Genomic DNA, 23,234 nt, shown 5'->3' on the forward strand with positions numbered 1-23,234 from the left:
CAGAGCGGATTAATCAATAAATCAACTGTATTTATTGAGCGCTTACACTGTATGCACGTACTGTGCTAAGCTCTTGGGAGAATACAGTATAACAGAGTTGATAGACCCGTTACCTGCCTCCAGTGAGTTTGATGTTGGTATTTGTTAAGCACTTACTAGGTGCAGAGCACTGTTCTAAGCACTGGGGTAGATACAGGGGAATCAGGTTGTCCCACGTGAGGCTCACAGTTAATCCCCATTTGACAGATGAGGGAACTGAGGCACAGAGAAGCGAAGTGACTCGCCCACGGTCACACAGCTGACAAGTGGCAGAGCCGGGAGTCGAACCCATGACCACTGACTCCTGAAGCCCAGGCTCTTTCCACTGAGCCACGCTGCTTCCCAATCAGTGATATTTACTGAGTGCTTAATGTGTGCAGAGCACTGTACTAAGCTCTTGGGAGATTCATTCATTCATTCATTCATTCAATAGTATTTATTGAGCGCTTACTATGTGCAGAGCACTGTACTAAGCGCTTGGGATGAACAAGTCGGCAACAGATAGAGACGGTCCCTGCCGTTTGACGGGCTTACGGTCTAATCGGGGGAGACGGACAGACGAGAACGATGGCACTAAACAGCGTCAAGGGGAAGAACATCTCGTAAAAACCGATGGCGACTAAATAGAATCGAGGCGATGTACAATTCATTAACAAAATAAATAGGGTAACGAAAATATATACAGTTGAGCGGACGGGTACGGTGCTGTGGGGATGGGAAGGGAGAGGTGGAGGAGCAGAGGGAAAAGGGGAAAATGAGGCTTTAGCTGCGGAGAGGTAAAGGGGGGATGGCAGAGGGAGTAGAGGGGGAAGAGGAGCTCAGTCTGGGAAGGCCTCTTGGAGGAGGTGATTTTTAAGTAAGGTTTTGAAGAGGGAAAGAGAAGCAGTTTGGCGGAGGTGAGGAGGGAGGGCGTTCCGGGACCGCGGGAGGACGTGACCCGGGGGTCGACGGCGGGATAGGCGAGACCGAGGGACGGCGAGGAGGCGGGCGGCGGAGGAGCGGAGCGTGCGGGGTGGGCGGTGGAAAGAGAGAAGGGAGGAGAGGTAGGAAGGGACAAGGTGATGGAGAGCCTCGAAGCCTAGAGTGAGGAGTTTTTGTTTGGAGCGGAGGTCGATAGGCAACCACTGGAGTTGTTTAAGAAGGGGAGTGACAGGCCCAGATCGTTTCTGCGGGAAGATGAGCCGGGCGGCGGAGTGAAGAATAGACCGGAGCGGGGCGAGAGAGGAGGAAGGGAGGTCGGAGAGAAGGCCGACACGGTAGTCTAGCCGGGATATAACGAGAGCCCGTAGCAGTAAGGTAGCCGTCTGGGTGGAGAGGAAAGGGCGGATCTTGGCGATATCGTAGAGGTGAAACCGGCAGGTCTCGGTAACGGATAGGATGTGTGGGGTGAACGAGAGGGACGAGTCAAGGATGACACCGAGATCGCGGGCCTGCGGGACGGGAAGGATGGTCGTGCCATCCACGGTGACGGAGAAGTCTGGGAGCGGACCGGGCTTGGGAGGGAAGGTGAGGAGCTCAGTCTCGCTCACGTTGAGTTTTAGGTGGCGGGCCGACATCCAGGTGGAGACGTCCCGGAGGCGGGAGGAGATGCGAGCCCGAAGGGAGGGGGAGAGGACAGGGGCGGAGATGTAGATCTGCGTGTCATCTGCGTAGAGATGGTAGTCAAAGCCGTGAGAGCGGATGAGTTCACTGAGGGAGTGAGTGTAAATGGAGAACAGAAGAGGGCCGAGAACTGACCCTTGAGGAACTCCAACAGTTAAAGGATGGGAGGGGGAGGAGGCTCCGGCGTAGGAGACCGAGAATGATCGGCCAGAGAGGTAAGAGGAGAACCGGGAGAGGACAGAGTCCGTGAAGCCAAGGTGAGATAAGGTATGGAGGGGAGATTAACAATGCAACAGAGTTGGTAGACATGTTCCCTGCCCACATTGAGCTTACAGTCTAGTTCAGAGTTGGGGGTGGATCTTTTCCACTTTCTTGAGGAAACCGGGGAAAAAACAAAGATTAAAAATGGAAAAACAGAAAATGACAGGGGCGTCAGCACAATGCATAGGGAGGCAGGAATGATTATTTCCGGGAACAATAGAGGATCACCAGATGGTCACTTCTACCTGTGACCAGGTTGGGAAATTCTGATCCCAACAATTGTCTGACACTGAAAAATCTGTCTCCCTTTAATAATAATAATGTTGGTATTCGTCAAGCGCTTACTACGTGCCGAGCACTGTTCTAAGCGCCGGTGGTAGACACAGGGGAATCAGGTCGTCCCACGTGGGGCTCACGGTCTTCATCCCCATTTTCCAGATGAGGTCACTGAGGCCCAGAGAAGTGAAGTGACTTGCCCACAGTCACACAGCTGACAAGTGGCCGAGCTGGGATTCGAACCCATGACTCTGACTCCAAAGCCCGGGCTCTTTCCACTGAGCCACGCTGCTTCTCCCTTTCCCCTGCTCTGATGATGTAGCACCTCTCCAAAATAAGAGAGGTCAAGCAGCGTGGCCTAGTGGAAAGGGAATCAGAGGAGCTGGGATCTAGAGAAGCGGCGTGGCTCGGTGGAAAGAGCCCGGGCTTGGGAGAGAGAGGTCATGGGTTCTAATCCCGCCTCTGCCACTTCTCAGCTGTGTGACTTTGGGCAAGTCACTTAACCTCTCTGTGCCTCGGTTCCTTCATCTGTAAAATGGGGATTAAAAGTGTGAGCCCCACAGGGGACAACCTGACCACCTTGTATCCCCCCCCCCCAGCGCTTAGAACAGTGCTTGGCACATAGTAAGTGCTTAACAAATACCACCATTATTAATCCTGGCAATGCCACTTGCCTGCCATGTGACCTCGGACAAGTCACTTAATTTCTCTGTGCCTCTCAGTTACCTCATCTGTACTTGGGGATTAAGATTGCGAGACCCTTGTGGGTCACAGACCGCGTTCAGCCTGATTACCCTGTATCTATCTTCCTCAGCGCTTAGTACAGTGCCTGGAACACAGTGAGTGCTTAATTAATACCATACACTCACAAAAGCATCCAGCACCCATCTCTTGGGCTGATCTAACACACTGAGCTGCCCCGAGGCACCAAAAAACTGCTCCCCTTCCCAAGGGTAGCCACTGATGGCATTTATGAATACCAGCATGGCCTAGTGGGTAGAGCACCTGCCTTGGGAGTCATAAGGACCTGGGTTCTAATGCTGCCTCCGCCACCTGCTTGCTGTATAACCCTGGGAAAGTTACTTAACTTTTCTCTTCCTCGGTTGTTGCTTCTGTAAAATGGGAATAAAATACCTCTTCTTCCTCCCTCAGAATGTGAACTCTATGTGGGACAGAGACTGTGTCTTATCTGATTATCTTATTTCTATCCCAGCACTCAGAACAGTGCTCGGCGCGTAGTGAGCGCTTAACAGATACCGTCATCATCATCGTTATTATTATCCTAATCATAGTAATTACCATAATCATCGTAATGATCATCATGTCACAAAGCTCTCTTGCCAGAAGGTGTGTGATATGGAAATGACAGCTGTAGAAAGTGAAGGAGCCACTTATCTTCTGTGTGACCTTGCGCAAATCACTTGACTTCTCTGCATCTCAGTTACCTCATCTGTAAAATGGGGGTTTATATCGTGAACTCCATGTGGGACATGGACTGTGTCCAACTGATTAGCTTGTACGGACCCCAGGACTTAGTACAGTGCATGGCACAAAGTAAACACTTAAATCTATCTATCTATCTATATCTATCTATCTATCTATCTATCTATCTATCTATCTATCTATCTATCTATCTATCTATCTATCTAAAGAGTGGTATATGAAAAGTTAAAAACCAAAACCTCACTCCAACTAGGAAGCTAGGTGTGCCTCAATTACTTCAGCTGTAAAATGGGGCCTAAGACCGTGCTTAGGCACATGCAGGACAGGGACTGTGTCCAACCTGATTAATTTGTATCTATCCCAGAACTTAGACCAGTGCTTGAACACATAGTAAGTGCTTAACAAATGCCATCGTTATTTTTATTAATGCCTGTTATCTTGCTGAGTTTCTTTTGATGAAAGTCTGGAGACGGCGCAGTGAGAATCTATCCTCTGCTCACACACTTATCCACACTTATGCTTAAAACTCACTTGGCTGTCGACCATTTCCGCCGTTCTGTCATCGCAAGGTATTTCACGTCTAGATCTACTTGTGTATATATCTACGATTCTATTGATCTATTTTGATGATATTGATGCCTGTCTCCTTGTTTTGGTTTGTTGTCTGTCTCCCCGTTTTAGACTGTGAGCCCACTGTTGGGTAAGGATCGTCTCTATCTGTTGCCAAATTGTACTTTCCAAGCGCTTAGTACAGTGCTGTGCACAAAGTAAGTGCTCAATAAACACGATTGAATGAATAAATGAATGATTTAGCCTGTCATCCTCATTCCCCTCCTTCTTTCTGAGAACCTTCTTGTCTCCGGTCACGGTCCCGTTTCCTAAAGGCAGTTCTGATTGGCATAGGAAGTGATTCATTTCCCCAAACCTGAAAATTATTTCAGCTGTCTTATGAAACATATACTCTCCCCCTTCCCTTCTCTCCCCACTCCCTCCCTTCCCCTGGTGTCATTTTACTTGGAATGGGAATGATTGCAAATGGCATGTTGATCCTTTCCAAGAATTCCCTGAGTCTCTGAATGGGCCTTTCCTGCCCTGCAGCAGCAGGCTGGGGCCCAAACCACTTGTCGCAGTTGCCAGTTTGCGGGGCAGAAGCATGTGGTTTGTATAAACGACAGGACATTGCATTTCAGAGGAGGTCCCAGACGCTCCGTCCGTCAGTCGGTCGGTCCGTCATATTTACTGAGCGCTCACTGCGTGCAGAGCGCTGTTCTAAGTACTCGGTCCATGTCTTCCCACTCCTCAAAAACTTCCAGTGGCTGCCCGTCCATCTCCGCATCAAAGAGAAACTCATCACTGGCCTTAAAGTATCCCATAACCTCGCCCCCTTCTATCTTTACCTTTCTGATTCCCTTCTCCAATCAAACCCACCCACTTTGTTCCTCTAATTCCCATTGGTCTTGTCTGTCCGTCTCCCCCGATTAGACTGTAAACCCGTCAAAGGGCAGGGATCGTCTCTATCTGTTACCGATTTGTACATTCCAAGCGCTTAGTACAGTGCTCTGCACATAGTAAGCGCTCAATAAATGCTATTGAATGAATGAATATAATAAGAAACAGACACGTTCCTTGCCCCCAGCGAGCTTACCGTCTAGAGGGGAAAAGGATTGTGGGGGAGGGCTGGAAACAGCAGTAGCTGTATTGAGGGCAAGATGGACCCAACCGCTCCATATAGACCACTTATTCTACCTTTTGCCTGAACTCCTTTTTTTTAATGGTATTTAAGTGCTTACTACGGGCCGGGCACTGTACTAAGCACCGGAGTAGACACACGCTAATCGGTTTGGACACAGTCCATGTTCCACGTGCAGCTCAGTTCCACATTTTATAGCTGACGTAACTGAGGCCCAGAGAGTGAAGTGACTTGCCCCAGATCACGCAGCAGACAAGCGACAGAGCCGGGATGAAGACCCAGATCCTTCTGACTCTCACACTCGTGGTCTCTCCACTAGGCCATGCTGCTTCACTTCATTTCTTCATGCTTCTGCCTTGGACCAGGCAGTGAGAGAACCAGCCCCAGGCCCATGTGGTCTTTCATAGCAGAATCATGTCCAACCTTTCCCAGGGCCTCCCCTGGGAGACTTTGTACCCCCACTGCTGACCTGGTTTATAAGGACCCGCTGACGGCTGTATTCATTCATTCAATCGATCATATTTATTGAGCGCTTACTGTGTGCAGAGCACTGAACCAAGTGCTCGGTAGAGTATAATATAGCAATAAACAGACATATTCCCCGCCCATGAGCTCACAGTCTAGAAAGAGAGACTTAGGTTCTGTTATATCGTACTCTCCCAAACGCTTAGATTACTATTCTGCACACAGTAAGTACTCAATCAGTACAATCGACTGACCAGTGTTTTATTATTACACATTATAAATTATTTATTTATATTAACCTCTGTCTAGACTGTAAGCTCATTATGGACAGGGAACATGTCTACCCACTCACTTGCATCATACTCTCCCAAGCACTTAGTAGTGCTCTGCAAGCAGCGTGGCTCAGTGGAAAGAGCGTGGGCTTGGGAGTCAGAGTTCATGGGTTCGAATCCCGGCTCGGCCACTTGTCAGCTGTGTGACTTTGGGCAAGTCACTTAACTTCTCTGTGCCTCAGTGACCTCATCTGTAAAATGGGGATTAAGACTGTGAGCCCCACGTGGGACGACCTGACTCCCCTGTGTCTACCCCAGCGCTTAGAACGGTGCTCGGCACATAGTAAGCGCTTAACAAATACCAACATTATTATTATTAAGTGCCCAGTAAGTGCCACTGAGTGATTGACTGAGAAGTACATTAGATTGCAAGCTTCTTGAGGGCAGGGAATAGTAATAATGATAACTAGTAATTACGGTATTTTTTAAGCACTATCTGTCAAGGACTTACTCTGTTGTAAGCACTGGGGTCTTGTCTTAAGCCGTCGAGTCGTTCCTGACCCATAGCGACACCATGGACGCGTCTCTCCTAGAACGCCCCACCTCCATCTTCAATCATTCCAGTAGTGGATCCATCGAGTTTTCTCGGTAAAAATATGGAAATGGTTTACCACTGTCTCTTTCTGCGCAGTAAACGTGTGTCTCCACCCCCGACTCTCTCCCGTGCCACCGCGGCCCAGTTCTGACTTGTAGCAGATTGCCTTCCACTTGCTAGCCACTGCCCAAGCTAAGAATGGAATGGGTTCCTCTGCTCAACTCTCCCTCCCTTAGCCGGAACTGGTAGAGTGCTGGAAACTCTCCAGCTGTGACCCTGAGAAGGGATCACTGGGGTAAACACAAATTAATCAGGTCAGACAAAGTCCCTGTCCCACATGGGACTCACAGTTTAAGTAGGAGGGACAACTGGTATCGAATCCTCATTTTCACAATTGAAACGGAGGCACGGAGAAGTTAAATAGCTTGCCCCAGGTCACACAGCAGGCAAGTGGTTGTGTCGAGATTAGAATCCAGGTCCTCTGACTCCCGGGACCGAGCTTTTTCCACGAGGCCACTCTGCTTCCAGTGTACGTGTCTTTCATCTCTATTTATCTCCATATTCTCACTATAGTCTTTTGTGGTCAGCGCTTAACAAATACCGTAAAAAAGTGGCTTTACCAGTCTTGACTGGGGTGGACCAGGTAAGCAGAACCCCTCACCAGTGCTACCGATGCCACTGCTGGCCATAATAACTGCGGTATTTGTTAAGCTCTTACTATGTGCCAGACACCGTACTAAGCGTTGGGGTGAGTACAAGCAAACTGGGTTGGACCCAGTCCCTGTCCTGGATGGGGCTCACAGTTTTAATCTCCATTTTGCCATTGAGGTAACTGAGGCAAACAGAAGGAAAGTGACTTGTATTCTCATTCCTCTGCCTCCTTTAAAGGCCCCCTAATCTGGTCCTCTTAGTTCATTTTGCCTTCATTATGGAGCAGAGAAAGCTTGGATTTGGGCCTTGGTACCACAAACCCTCTACTGATCCAGCACAATGTTCCGTAAAGAAAGGAACAACTGAAGAGTGGTCCATTTCAGCTATAAACTAAGCAATTACTTCCTGTGATTCTCTCACATGGTCCGAGGCCCTGGTCTTTCTTCCTGGAGCTTTGTGTATTTGTCTTGAGCAATTACTGCTGAGGCAAAGATGGCCCATTTTGTGTTGACAGTTACTCACATGAGCTCCGGCGGACAGGGAGAGGGTTGGGGAAAGGAGGAAGAGAGAGTGCTGGCAGGAGAAAGTTTTTCCGGCAATTCAAATTCCATGAGACCAAAACATCAGATGAAATTCAATTACAATCTTTTTCATATGGTCAGAAATTCCCGCTTATAACATTTTTCAGAGTCCCTTGGGACGCATTGTGAATGAGTTTCTGGGTTTCTTGTTTATGTTGTTCACAAATTTGATGTTTTCCCACATGTAATGTTGAATTTGAAAACCTCAGAAGTTTCACAAAGCACAGTGGTCTTCTGACCCTAGCGGTACGTTCCCCTCTCTTGGAATGCTGGAACGCAGGTGCCGTGGTCCAGGGCTTGGCCCGGGTGGATGGAGAGTTATCCCTTTGTCTTCAAGTGAATGTTCAGAATTCTCCCCAGATCTCCAATGCTCCAGGATGTAGCCTTCGCACTGGGACCAAGCTGACCAGCCATTCCCTAGCTGCAGGTCCTGGCCTCTTTCGTGACCGATGACCCCCATTTTAGGGCTCCATCCACCCACTCTAGGATTTTGGGAAGAACCTACTGAAATATATCTATACATATCTTTTAATGGTATTTATCAGTTGCTTACAACGTGCCGAGGACTGTACTGAACTCTGGAGTAGATACGAGCAGATCAGGTTGAACACAGCCCACGTCTCCAGTAGGACTCACGGTCTTAACCCCCATGTTACAGATGAGGTGACTGAGAAGTGAAGTGACTTGCCCAAGGGTCACACAGCAGGCAACTGGTGGAGCCAGAATTAGAATCCAGGTCCTTCTGACTCCCGGGCTCTCGTTCTAGGTGCCTCGAGGCTTGGGCATTCATTGTAGGACCATTTTACCATGATTTCTTGCTTCTGCCTCTACCATTTTTAATGGTCAGAGAACATGGAGTTTGGTTTTCCTTTAAAGGAATGAGAAGGGTGTTCCTTGACTGGACCCAAAACTGAAGGTAAACTGAAACAGAAATGGATCCAATGAGACCATTTCAAACGTGGTATTTCTCTGCGAGCAGGGGATGTGTCGAAGAGTCAGACTTCCCTAATGAAGGATCCTGCTGAGGGTTCACTGGTCAAGTGTCTGCCTTGCACAGAGTAAGAGCTTAACAAATACCATAATTATTATTAAATTTCTGTTTCCTGGGCTGTACTTGGAAGTGATGCCAGAGATTCTGGGGAGCAACTCCTATTATTTTAGTTTAACGGGTGTTGTGAACCTTGAAATTACAAAAAAAATTCATCCCACAGTTCCCCAAGGAAAAATGTATCCAAACGAGGGTTTGTTTCTTCAACTCACCCCCAGTCCCTTTTGGGGGTGGCTTTTACCTTCAGTCAATCAATCTCTCAATCAATCAATGGTATTTAGTAATTGCCTACTGAGTGCAGAGTAGTGTACCAACCGTTTGGGAGAATTCAACAGGAGCAAGACACTCATCTGCGGCCTTTTAAGGAGCTTACAATTTAATGGGGAAGCAGGAGGACACAGATTATTTAAAACTAGTGGGAGGAGGAGGAAGGACCAGGAATTCACCTGGAGAAGCAGTGTGGTCTAGTGGTTAGAGCAGGCCTGGGATTTAGAAGGACCTGGTTTCTGATTCCAGCTCTGCCACTTGCCTGTTGTGTGACCTTGAGCAAATCAATTCACTTCTCTGTGCCTCAGTTACCTTACCTGTAAAACGGCACTGTAAGCCCAACGTGGGACATGCGACCTGATTAGCTTGCATCCACCCCAGCACTTAGTACAGTGCCTGGCACATAGTAAGCGATTAATAATAATAATAATAATGTTGGTATTTGTTAAGCGCTTACTATGTGCAGAGCACTGTTCTAAGCGCTGGGGTAGATACAGGGGAATCGGGTCGTCCCACGTGAGGCTCACGGTTAAACCTCCTTTTCCAGATGAGGGAACTGAGGCACAGAGAAGTAAAGTGACTCGCCCACAGTCACACAGCTGACAAGCGGCAGAGCCGGGAGTCGAACCCGTGACCCCTGACTCCGAAGCCCAGGCTCTTTCCACTGAGCCACGCTGCTTCGTCACCATTGATCCTTTTATGGATGTGTCTGAAATAATGGGCTCCGTCCGCGGGGAACATTAACATGCTTATTAAAAAGATAAAATAGTTTTCAGCATTCTCCGAGTTGATCCACGACGCCTCTGCCTGTCTGGGAACGGCTGCCGTGGATTGTCCTCGGTTCCAGGGGCTGGGTGTCGGGTCAGTGGGGTAGCGTGCGGACCCCACGAGAGAGCTCTGAGCCCGGGGGAGTCGATGCAGTGACTTGTCAGGAGCGGTGAAGGAATCACCGGGGATTACTGCCACGACTCCCAGGCCCCAGCCCTGGGGAAAGAACCAACTAGACAATGGCTTCTGCTAACTTCTAAAACTGTCTCCTAAATAGGTTGGCTCGCAGAGGCTTAGATTCTTTGAGAACAATAGAAAAAAAATCTCATAATTGCCCTTTCGCATTTTTTCTTCCTTTCACCTGGATGAAATGATCCCGGTAATTGGGTGCTCAGAAAGGCAGGACACATTCCACATTGTTGTTCTCCTCGTCCACTTTTCGGCACAGGAACTTCTGACTGTTCCTCACTGTGTGGGGACTGTTTTCTCCTTGCTAAATCTTGTAACAATTAGCAGGCACTTCTCAGCCTGTGGGAGCGCAACTCGGCACCATCAAGAGCTCTGTGTCACTGACTCCATCTTTTCTCCCCCCACCAGGGAAGACCAAGGTTCTCAGATCGATCCATCAGTGGTATTTATCGAGACGCTACCATGTGCAGATCCCTGTACTAAGCGCTTGGGAAGAAAGAGTTGGTAGACGGGATCCCAGCCAAAAAAGCGATTACTATCTTGAAGGGGAGACAGACATTAAAATCAGTTGTAGATAGGGAGCTGATTCATCCTCCACTGGATAAAGCAGGGACCTGGGAGTCAGAAGGACCCGGGTTCTAGTTCTGGCTCTGCCACTTGTCTGCTGTGTGATCTTGGGCAAGTCACTTCACTTCTCTGTACCTCATTCACCTCATCTGTAAAATGGGGATTAAGACTGTGAGCCCTGTGTGGGACAGGGATTGTGTCCGACCAGATTTGCTTGTATCCACCGCGGCGCTTAGAACGGTGTCTGGCATATAGTAAGTGCTTCACAAATACCACAGTTATTATTTTTAGGTAGGCTTGAATCTCAGCCTTGCCTATTCATAATAATAGTAATAATAATAATAATTACAGTATTTGTGAAGCACGTACTATGTGCTGAGCACTATCCTAAGCGCTGGAGTAGATACCAGGTTATCCCACGTGGGGCTCACAGTCTTAATCCCCATTTTACAGTTGAGGTAACTGAGACACAGAGAAGTTAAGTGACTTGCCCAAAGTCACACAGCTGGAAAGTGACGGGACCGGGATTAGAACCCACGACCTCTGACTCCCAAGCCCGGGCTCTTTCCACTAAGCCACGCACTAGAGCCCTGGGATTCATTTCCCATGTGATCAGGGGTTGATCAGGCACGTTTGCGTTCTGATTCTTCATTTCTACCCTGTTTGCCCAAGACTGGGGTTTAAGACTGTGATCGCCATGTGGGATAACCTGAGTACCTTGTATCTACCCCAGTGCTTAGAACAGTGCTTGGCACATAGTCATCGTCATTATTATGGCCAGAGGGCCACATGGAAGCAGGCAGACTGGGGCCATTGCTTTAGGCCAGGTTCATTCATTCGATCATATTTCTTGAGCAGTTACCGTGTGCAGAACACTGTTCTAAGTGCTTGGGAGAGTGCAACAGAGCAATAAACAATGACAATTCCCGTCCACAATGAGCTTTTCCACCAGTGGTCCCTCAGTTGCCTCCATCCCATGCAATGCTGAGCTAATAATACTAGTAATACCGAGTGCTGTCCAAGCATAATGACAAAAAGTGACCATCAAACGGCATGGGCTTGACTGGATTCTCAATAAAACAGAATCTCACCTCTGGCCTGGGGTTGAGGAGAAGCAACCTTTGCTGAGTTGACTGGTCTAGAAATAGTCCTGGAAGAAACAAGCAGCAGATAAAACTTTATGCTGGTACCTGGCCATGGAATATTTATGATTTTTTAATTTATTTTATTATTTCCTTAATATACTGCCATAGAAGAATGCACTTAATTGATCAGCTTAGTTAATTTATGATTTTATTCTTTTCCATTTATCTGCTTCCTCACTCTTTTTTGGGTGGAATTTTTGAAAATGCAGGTCCTCTTGGCTCCAATATTAGACCGTAACCTACACCTGGGCGGGGATCTTGGGTTTTCATTCATTCATTCAATCGTATTTATTGAGCACTCGCACATAGAGCACTGTACTAATTTCTTCTGATAGATGTTGTAGGTTCCCAAGGACCTCAGATTCTCTGCCCAGAGCTGATGATGTTATTACTGATGATTATGCTTATGATGATGATAAAGATAAAATATAGCACATGCTGAACAGAATGAGAACCAGTCAAATTGGGAGGCCTGTGAAGACAATCTGGAGAAGGAGTGAGATCAGAGCAGGCTGGTAAGTTGGTCGCATTTACATTTTTTTAATGGTATTTGCCAAGCGTTTACTATGTGCCAAGCTCTGCAGCAAGCACTGGGGTAGATACGAGCTAATCAGGTCGGACACTGCCCGTGTCCCATGGGGCGTGTCCCATGTCCCGTTAGGGCTCACCACCTTAATCCCCATTTTGCAGATGAGGTAACTGAGGCGCAGAGAAGTTAAGTGACTTGTCCAAGATCACCCAGGAGACCAGTGGTAGACCTGGGTTTAGAACCCAGGTCCTTCAGACTCTCAGGCCCTTGTTCTATCCACTAGGCCATATTACATCTCACTGTAACTTTGTAGATGGTAATTTTGCCAGTAAAGTCAGGGGCAAAAGACATTTCCTCCAAGTGAAAGGAAAAGAATTAATCAATCCATTATATTTACTGAGTACCTGGGAGAGTACAATATCACAGAGTTGGTGGATATATTCCCTGCCCACACGATGTCAGTTGAAATTTTTTTTTTTTTCTGATGATACCAGGATCTCCCTCTAGACTTTAAGGTTGCGGGCACAGAATGTACTTACCAACTCTGTTATGTAGTACTCTCCCAAATGCTTAGTACAGTGCTCTGCACGCAGTAAGCACTCAATAAATATCACTGATAGGTTGACTGATGGACCGAAAGGCCCTCCGTGTCAATACTGTGAATGAGTTGTCAGCTCTACTGTGGCTGATCAGACGTTCAATACTGTCAGCAGGACAGACTACAGTGCTCAGAAAGGTTTGCACTTAGAGGAGTTTTTTTTACCGTTCGGAAGTGTGAAAAAGAAAAACTGGAGGAAAAATGAAGTTTGGATTACTGCTGTTTGCCACTAGATGGTACCTATGGTTGGTTTTGCTTAGAAAACTCAGAAGAATACAGAGAACTGTAATTACTAGGGGGACTCGTGGACGTCGACCCCGGGGTGGCCAGGGGTTGAGTGCCCGCCTTTCTTCCTTTGTTCATTCAATCGTATTTATTGAGCACTTACTGTGTGCACAACACTGAATTAAGCACTTGGGAGAGTACAGTATAACATCAAAAGAAATATTCCCTTGCACACAGTGAACCCCCAGCTTTCTGAGCTGGATGGCCCAGTCTCACTCATCATGAGTCTCTGTCTCACTTAACTTCTTTGTGCCTCAGTTACCTCATCTATAAAATGGGGACTGAGACTGTGAGCCCCTTGTGGAACAGGGACTGTATCTGACCTCATTACCTTGTATCTTCCCCAGTGCTTAGAACGGTGATCGGCACATAGTAAGTGATTAACAGATCTCAACAAACGATATAATATTATCATTCCAAAACATCCCCCCTTGGACGGGGCCGTCTCTACATGTCCTGAACTAAAGCTCTCATCTTCCCTGCTAAACTCTCCCTTCCTCCCATCTTTCCCGTCCCTGTCAGTAACACCATCCTCTCTTGACCGTGGGCAAGTCACTTCACTTCTCTGTGCCTCAGTGACCTCATCTGTAAAATGGGGATTAACTGTGAGCCTCACGTGGGACAACCTGATGACCCTGTATGTACCCCAGCGCTTAGAACAGTGCTCTGCACATAGTAAGCGCTTAACAAATACCAACATTGTTATTATTATTATTATTCTTATTTCCCATCAACCCATCTATAACCTTGGGTTTGTGGGCAGGGAATCTACATGTTTATTGTTCTAGTGTACTCTCCCAAGTGCTTAGTACAGTGCTCTGCACACAGTAAATGCTCAGTAAATATGAATGAATGATTGAATGAATGTATCCTCAACTCTTCACTGTCCTTCAGCCCTCACATTCGATACCTTCCAAATCCTGCCAGTTCTTCCTCCGAGCATTTTCTGAACCTGCCCCTTTCTTGCCATTTGAAATAATCCTGGTTCAAACAGTCGTCATTTCACTGAACTATCTTCCTCACTGGTTTCGCTGCCTCAGTCCACCGTTCACGCAGCTGCCTCTTGCAAGTGCTTAGTACAGTGCTCTGCACATAGTAAGTGCTAGTAAGTGCTCAACAAATGTTATTGACTGTTTCCTGGAATATTGCTCAGAAAATGCTTTTCCACTCCTGTAAAATCCCCAGTGGCTCCTAGCTCCCTCCACATCAAATAAATACTTCTTGCTATAGCTTCAAGGATTTCCACTAGGTTTCTTCATCTGACATATTGGCTCTCTTCATGACGTGGCTCAGTGGAAAGAGCACGGGCTTTGGAGTCAGGGCTCATGAGTTCGAATCCCAGCTCTGCCACTTGTTGGCTGTGTGACTGTGGGCAAGTCACTTCACTTCTCTGTGCCTCAGTTCCCTCACCTGTAAAATGGGGATTAAGACTGTGAGCCCCACGTGGGACAACCTGATTCCCCTATGTGTACCCCAGCGCTTAGAACAGTGCTCGGCACATAGTAAGCGCTTAACAAATACCAACATTATTATTATTATTATGACTACTTCCTAGCTCTCCCTCTTCACTCCCAGTACTTAATCTAGTACTTTGCACATAGTTGAGGCTTAAGAAATACTATTGCCACTATTACCTGTTTGTTACGGTATTTGTTAATCACTTACTATGTGTCAGGCACTGTCATAAGTGTGGGTGGAAACAAGATAATCAGGTGGGACACAGTCTCTGTCCCACATAGGGACAGTCTTAATCCCCATTTTACAGAGAAGTGAAGTGACTTGCCCAAGGTCACACATCAGACAAGTGGTGGAGTGGGAACTCAGGTCCTCCGACTTCCAGGCCTGTGCTCTTTCCACTAGGCCATGCTGCTTCTCAACTCACTTTTAAATTGAATCTCATTCTCGATTTGCCCATCTCAGACCCCTTTCTCACACTGTTCCCCTGACCTGGAAATCCCTCCATCCCTAAATCCACCAAATCTCAACCCTCCCCATAATTCATTTATTCACTCATTTGTATTTATTGAGCGCTTGCTAAGTGCAGAACACTGTACTAAACGTATAATGAAAGCTCCTCCTAAAGTCTAATCTATTCCATCAAGGCTTCTCAACACCTGAGTCGTTTTAACCCTACAGACAAACCTAGCGTCTATTTATCATTCCCATATTTAGCCCATAAACATATATGTGTACTGAATTGTACATTCAATTGTTCTAAAATATTTTCATGTTTGATTCTGGCATAATCATTTCTCTGTCCATCTCCCCCATTAGACTGCAAAATCCTTGTGGCCAGAATCTTTGGATTCTGTTGTACTTTCCTAAATGTTCAGAAGTGTCTGGCACTCACTAGACACTCAAAAAATATGATTACTACTGCTTTTACATAAGAGTCACTTGAGTTGCCTGATCTATGGGCTAGCTCCAAGCTCAGTCACGGGGAGGGATCCATTCTTCCTTCAGAACATTTCCTAGAGTGCTTTTCCCTCTTTCTCGCCACCTAAATAGCCACCACCTCAGTTCAAACTCTCACCACCTCCATTTTTTTAAAGAATGGCATTTGTTAAGCCCTTACTATCGGTGAAGCACTGTACTAAACACTGGGATAGATACAAATCAATCTAGCTGGACACAATGTCCCACATGGGGTTCAGAGTCTAAGTAGGTGGGAGAACAGGTATTAAATCCCCATTTTACAGTTGAGGGAACTGAGGCACAGATAAGTTAAGTGAACGTCCGAGAGCACAAAGGTAAGTGGTGGAGCCGGGATTAGAACCCAGGTCCTCTGACTCCCAGGCCTATGCCCTTGTATTTTCCAAGATCTTAGTACAGTGCTCTGCACACAGTAATCACTTAATAAATATAAATGAATTGAATTGATTTCCTTTCTCTACTGTAGATTAGACTTGTTATCAGCCTCTGGACTCTTCCCCCATTTAGTCTCTATGACCCACTGTTGACCAGCTTATCTTTTTATAATGATATTCAGCACACTTCTCTCCACTTTTCAAAATCTTCCAGTGATGATCTTTTCTTGCCACTCAGCATTAAGATTAGGCCAAAAGTGATGCTAGTGGAACTGCCTAAGACTCAAAGGCTCTGAGGTCTCTCAATCTTGCATACCTGCTTCACTTACTCTTCACCCTCTATTCCCCAGCTACATTCTTACTTCCCCAAATTCACCTTCTAACTGTACCGTGCTCAGAACTCATCATTTCCATTCTCTCTATCTTCCAACCCCTCCTAAAATCTCAACTCCTCCATAAAGTCTTCCTTAAGGCACTCCCAGGACCCCAAGTCATGTCAAAACAACAGCCACTCTTAGCATTTATACCCAAAATGCTAAGTTTAATGATATGGCCTTATGTAAACTGGCCTATTTATTCATCGAGTCCATCTTTGCATATTCTTGCTACTACCAGTTATATCCTTGTTTTTCCTTCTGCTCCCACTCTTTGAAAATAATTTCCTCGTACCTTTACCCTGATTAGATGGTAACATCCTTGAATCTAGTGGCAGAGAAGCAACATTACCTAGTGGAAAAAACACAGGCCTGAGAATCAGAGGACCTGGGCTCTAACTCTGGCACCTCCAGTGTGACCTTGGGAGAGTCACGTAGCTTCTCTGGGCCTCAGTTTCCTCATTTGTAAAATAAGGCTTAAAATCTATTCCCTCCTACCTAGACTGTGAGCTCCATGCAGGATAGGGACTGTGTCCAAACCGATAATCTTGTATCAACCCCAGCACTTAGAACAGTGTATGGCACATAGTAAGTTCTTAGCTATTATTATTATAACATTCCCAAGCCTCTAATAAAGCACTCATCACACAGAAAGGACTTGATTAATACCACTGATCGATTCAGAAAATGCACTGTGTTTGGGGATGGATTATCAAAGTCCTCTGTCATTCAGAAATTCCCTTTTTCCCACTGAAGTATCCTTGGAATGAAGCCTTACTCCTCTCTCCCACTTTTGCAGGAGTCCTAGACCTCAAAACAGAAGAATAATCAATCAATCAATTATATTTTTTGAGTGCTTGCTATGTACAGAGCACTGTACCAAGTACTTGTGAGAATACACCAGAATTAGCAGACCACAAACAGTTTACAGTCTAGAGGGGGAGACAGACAAAAATATGAATAAATAAAAATTCTTTCACCAAATAAAAATAAAATGAACCAAAAAAAATTATGCCAGCCCTCAGAGTAGGCCAAGGCTCTGCCAGGAAATCTTAGCCTGCCAAGTAGCTTAGATATCGTAGGCAGAGACTGCATTCTCCTTCTGTCGGCAGTGAGGAAAATTGTACTACAAAATCTGAGGCTTTATTTCCCTCAGGATTCAGTCTCGAGGAGATTGCCACCCATTTGTGGAAACCTCACCTCTTCCCTGACGGCCCCCATCCTCAACTCTTGGGGAGCAATGAGTAGATAGGAGGGTGAGGATGGGCGGGGGAGGGGAAGGGCATGTAATGAAGCCCTCTCTGTTAAAATAAGTCAACAAGAGGCAAGGATGAGAGGCCAATGGAATTAAATCCCAATTATCTGCTATTCCTAAATGCTTCCTGTTACGACCATTTGTCATTGACATACTTCATTAGGCTCCACACCAATATTTTCCAGATGTCGGGCTTTTCGCTAGACACTGCGGCCCAGATGGTTTACGTCGTTTAAAATGCAACTGGGTCCAGGCCTCGGAATCACGAACAGAGAAGCTACAGGCTATGAAGAAATAAGGCAAGTTACCTTTGCCCCAGGTGATCGAGTCATTCTTGAGAAAACCACTGATTTCTTTTCGGGAGGTTTTGGGGCATTGGTGTCAAAGTGGAGATTTGGTTTCGTTGTTTAGTCCAGTTGGAACACTGATGATTTAAGGGTGCAGAATGGGGGAAGCAGAGCTCATCATCACACGGTCTCCGCACGGGAAAAGGCTGTATTTGAGCCAAATCGAAAGGGTTGGGGGAAGAGAGCGTTAGTGCTCAACAGGCCGAACACTGTCAACCTCATTTTCAACCCATCACAGTTGCCTATGCAGGTTGTTATGATACAGCAGCTGGCAGCCGGACCCTTTGTAAGGGCAATTGTCAATGCCCCTGCCTCTTTGTTACCACCTGAGACACGCCATGCCCATGCCATGGAAGAGTTGGGGATCGGGAAGGTCTGCCCTTAACGACGAGCAGAGAGGCCCATGGTTACGCTAAGCCTTCTGGTGCTGCTGTCAGATTCTGACTGGATGGACCAGCATAGAATGGTTGGACTGAACCAACCAAGTGGCTCCTGTGATGCTATTTCTCCTGGTCTCTTTGGTATAGTCAATCGATCATATTTATTTAACGAGTGCATACTGTGTTCGGAGCACCATACAAAGCACTTGGGAGGGTACAATATAACAGAGTTGCTAGACATGTTCCCTGACTCCAGTGAGTTTAACAGAGAACTAGTCCCCCCTTCATATCCTCCTCTCATATGGAGGGAGTCTAGGTAGCATTCCAGGTAATTACTGTTAGTCTAGCTGATCTAAGCACTTTCACACAGAGCCGAATGCCAGATGAAAGAAAAAGAACAAATGCAAGTTTGTGAGAAAGAAACAATCAGGAAGCCCCCAGACTAAGGGAACAAAGCAGCTGCACTGGAAACAGGTCAATTCTTTCAGTGATCCATGCTAATAAGGACAATTAGCACTTGTTTAGCCCCGTCCCTTTCCAGGGTTTGTAAAACTCAACCATGGAAGGCTGAAATTGAAACTACATTCTTAACTACCTCATTAGCACTTAAGCATTCAGAGACACCCGTGGCCCTTCAGTGTGAATTGATTTAGGTTACCTGCGATTTAAACACTACCTTTCATCTACCTATTTTTCCATTTTCTTTTTCCTCTTATTGGTAATTTATTCCGTGTTTGTTCCCCCCAAGTAAATTTCCAGTTCCTGTCTTTTACCTTTACTGTACTCTACTGACTGCTTAATACACAGCTCTGCAGGCAGTAGGAGCTCAGTAAATTTTATAGATTGACTGGTACATTGGTAAGCCTCTATGACATTTAGTTTCCTTGGGAAGATACAGAGAAGACAATCCAAATGATCAGGGTGATAGAGGAGCATCGATAGGACAAGGTGGAAGACCTGAAGTTTTAAGGAGGTTGTGCCAAAACAAAGGCAATCTTTCTTCCCTTAACCGGTCATAAGGGTAAGGAATTCATTCCTACAGGAAGTTGGGCAGGCTAAAAATAGGTTCAAGAAGGGTTTAGTTGAGTTCAGAGTTGAGAGGTCCATGATGGGCTATTAGGGGGCAAAGTTAGGAGTGTGAAAGGGTCAATCCTCAACTATCACTTTGGCCGCTCAGGAGGCCAGCTATCATCACGCTGTTCCTCAAAGGGGCCTGGGCTACAATTGGAGACTAAATCTTAGTCTGGATGGGCCACTGGTCTCACCTATTAATGGCATTGCTCACGTTCTTATTTCTTATAATAAGAACATTATTATAATTTAGCTCTGCTAAAAATAAGTTGTGTCAAAGATAAGAATAGACTGTCAACCTGTGCCTTCTGAATCCCGAGCCCAAGGATTGGATTCAGAGCTTTCATCTTGATTTCCCACTCCTGATTTTTCAATCCACAACATCTATACCTCGGAAATCCAAGTTCTACCAGCAGGATGAGGCGTGATATTATTAATAATAGTAATAATAATAATTAATAATAATGTTGGTATTTGTTAAGCGCTTACTATGTGCAGAGCACTGTTCTAAGCACTGGGGTAGACATAGGGGAATCAGGTTGTCCCACGTGGGGCTCACAGTCTTAATCCCCATTTTACAGATGAGGTAACTGAGGCCCAGAGAAGTTAAGTGACTTGCCCACAGTCACACAGCTGACAAGTGGCAGAGCTGGGATTCAAACTCATGACCTCTGACTCCAAAGCCCGTGCTCTTTCCACTGAGCCACGCTGCTTCTAATAACCGTGATATTTGCCAAGTACTTAATATGTACCAGGCACTGTACTAAGTGCTAGGATAGATACAAGGTAATAAGGTTGGATTCGGTCCCTGTCCCACATGGGGCTAACAGTCTTAATCTCCATCTTACAGATGGAGTAACTGAGGCACAGAGAAGTGAAGTGATTTGCCTAAGGCTACTCAGCAGACAAGTGGTAGAGTCGGGAATAGAACGCAGGACTCCCAGGCCTATGCCCTACCCACTAGACCATGACGCTTCTGCATCCACAGGAGGCAGACTGAGGAATTCACAAAATGAACGTTTTTACTTACCTTGCTCTCATCTCTCTCATCTCTGACTCCACAGACATGCCCTTTCCCCTTCTTGTCTCCCTCCTCCTTCAAATCCACTGATCAATCAGTCGCTGGTTTTGATTGAGGGCTTACTTTGTGCAGAGCACCACACTAAGAGTTTGGAAGAGCACCCTTCCAACCTTCAAAACCCTCCAGATAACCCACCTCCACCTGGAGGCATTCCCTAATTTCCACCATCCTTATTTATGTCATACCAACAGCCATTCTTAGCACTAAAGGATACATCAATTCATGTCCTCTATTTTAGTTACTCTGAAGACTGTAGGTTCCTTGTGGGTAGGGATAGCTTAAACCACTCTAATAATAATGTTGGTATTTGTTAAGCGCTTACTAAGCGCTGGGGTAGATACAGGGTAATCAGGTTGTCCCACGTGAGGCTCACAGTTAATCCCCATTTTACAGATGAGGTAACTGAGGCACAGAGAAATTAAGTGACTTGCCCACAGTCACACAGCTGACAAGTGGCAGAGCCGGGAGTCGAACCCGTGACCTCTGACTCCGAAGCCCAGGCTCTTTGCACTGAGCCACGAACTCTATTATATTGTACTTTCCCAAGCACTTAGTACAGTGCTCTGCACTTACAAGTCCAAATGTCTTTGGACATTTGATATTCACCCCACCCGCACAGCATTTATGTACATAACTTTAAATTATATATAATAAATTACTTATTGATTCATATTAATGTCTGTCTTCCCCTCTAGACAGTGAACTCTTTATGGGCAGGGAACGTGTCTACTAATTCTGTTGCATTGTGTTCTCCCAACTGCTAAGTAGAGCGCTCTGCACATGATAAGAGTTCAATAAATACCATTGATTGATAGATTATGAACTCTTTTTGCATTCTCTTGCTGTTGCATCTGTACTTTTCCTCCTGTTTCCACCATGCGTTGTTAAGTATATACACACGTATTCATTCATACATACAAACATACACTTGGTGTCTGCCTCTCTCCCCTGTTAGAGGATAAGCTCCTCAAGAGCAGAGATTACACCTTTTACTCTCCCAAGTGCCTAGTAGATGCCCAACAAATACTACCGAATGAATGAATGAACAAATGAATGAATGAATCTACGGATCAGTTGTAGGAAAAGGAAAGAGAAAAACACATTTTCATCTAACTCTCAAATCTCCCCCAAATCTCGGCCATGAGGTTGAGAGTCAAGCTTGAATTTTTTGGTGCCCAAGTTGGTTTGCTCCTGGCCAAACACAACTTCCTGTTGTTAATAGAGGCTCAGATGACTTCCTTTACTCAAATAACTTTGGACGATTTAAGGGGAAATGAATCAGGCACATATGGATTAAATTTCCCTCCAAGTACACGAGGGTTTCTAAATGAGGGAGAAAGTGCTTGGGGCAGAGGGCGTTTGGGCTTGGCTCAACCTAAAATATTTGAAAACATAGTTTGAAATATTGGAGGAAAGAAACCTCTCTGGATTCCCCCATCTTCAAGGGTGGAATGAGACCTCTTTCATGATAATGAGGCAAAGGCCACGCTTTATATTCTAGGCTTTTTGCCTGTATAATCTGAGGTCGGGTTGTCTTCAAATCAGTCTAGAGACATTAACTCAAAACACCGCGTGGACTCTCTCGTTCACTTACCTTGTCTGTATTGAGAAAATATTTTAGTTCTACAAGTGCACCTCTAAATAGCTAGATTAATAGATTGGTAGATAGCTCGACACACTGATTGATACATAAATAGATTGATAGATGATTAGATTGGTAGATAAATTGATCAAGAGATACATAGATTGATCGATAGTTGGAGCCTTTTGTTAATGGTATCTGTTAAGCTTTTACTACGTGCCAGGCACTGTTCTATGCGCTGGACTAGAACAAGGCAATCTGATTAGACGAGGTCCCTGCCCCAAATGGGGGCACATAGTCTTAATCCCCATTTTATAGATAAGGTAAGTGAGGCACAGAGAGGTTAAGTGGCTTGCCCAAGGTCACACAGCAGACAAGTGATGGAGCTGGGATTAGAACCCACGTCCTCTGACTCCCAAGCCACAAGAACCTTGAAACCCTGCTGCCACTGTCACATTTATTGTCGTGTAGCATTTTACAGATGAGGTAACTGAGTCACAGACAAATGAAATGACTTCCCCAAGGCCATACAGCAGACGAATGGCAGAGACGAAATTAGAAGCCGTGACCTTACTCCCAGGCCTGCGCTCTCTCCATCTTGCCATGATGTGCTTTGCACGCAGAAAGCGCTCAGTAAATATGATCGATTGATCAACTGTTTAGGTTGAACAAGGCCATACGTTATAAAAAAGCTGGCTTTACTATAGGGATGATAGGGCAAATATCAGAGATGGCTCCTCCAATTTAAAATGGCCACTCGTACCATTGTAAAGAAATCCCCAAATCCTGATACCCTCCTTAGGGAGGGCAGACTTTTGGTAACCACCAGGGCCCCATTCTACTGATGGCATTTATCTTCTTTATAAGGTCCATGTCCACTGAGGAGAGATCTTGATGCTGTTAACTACACTTCTCCTCTCGGTCAACTGGCTCCTCATTCTTCTTGAGCAGAGGGAAACTGACATATATTTCCCAACTGTATATATTTCCATTACCCTATTTATTTTGTTAATGAATTGTACATCGCCTTGATTCTATTTAGTCGCCATCGTTTTTACGAGATGTT

At 45.9% G+C, this 23,234-nt stretch overlaps 1 non-coding gene across 1 annotated transcript; it reads right to left on the reverse strand.

Annotated features, from left to right (window-relative positions):
- Positions 1 to 6,793: 6,793 nt before the first annotated feature.
- LOC114806996 lies at positions 6,794 to 6,929 on the reverse strand. Its single transcript, XR_003755049.1, has one exon. It is a non-coding gene; the product is annotated as a small nucleolar RNA SNORA7 (small nucleolar RNA).
- Positions 6,930 to 23,234: the final 16,305 nt, after the last annotated feature.

The sequence above is a fragment of the Ornithorhynchus anatinus genome, chromosome X1 (assembly GCF_004115215.2).
Source record: "Ornithorhynchus anatinus isolate Pmale09 chromosome X1, mOrnAna1.pri.v4, whole genome shotgun sequence".
Taxonomy (NCBI): Eukaryota; Metazoa; Chordata; class Mammalia; order Monotremata; family Ornithorhynchidae; genus Ornithorhynchus; species Ornithorhynchus anatinus.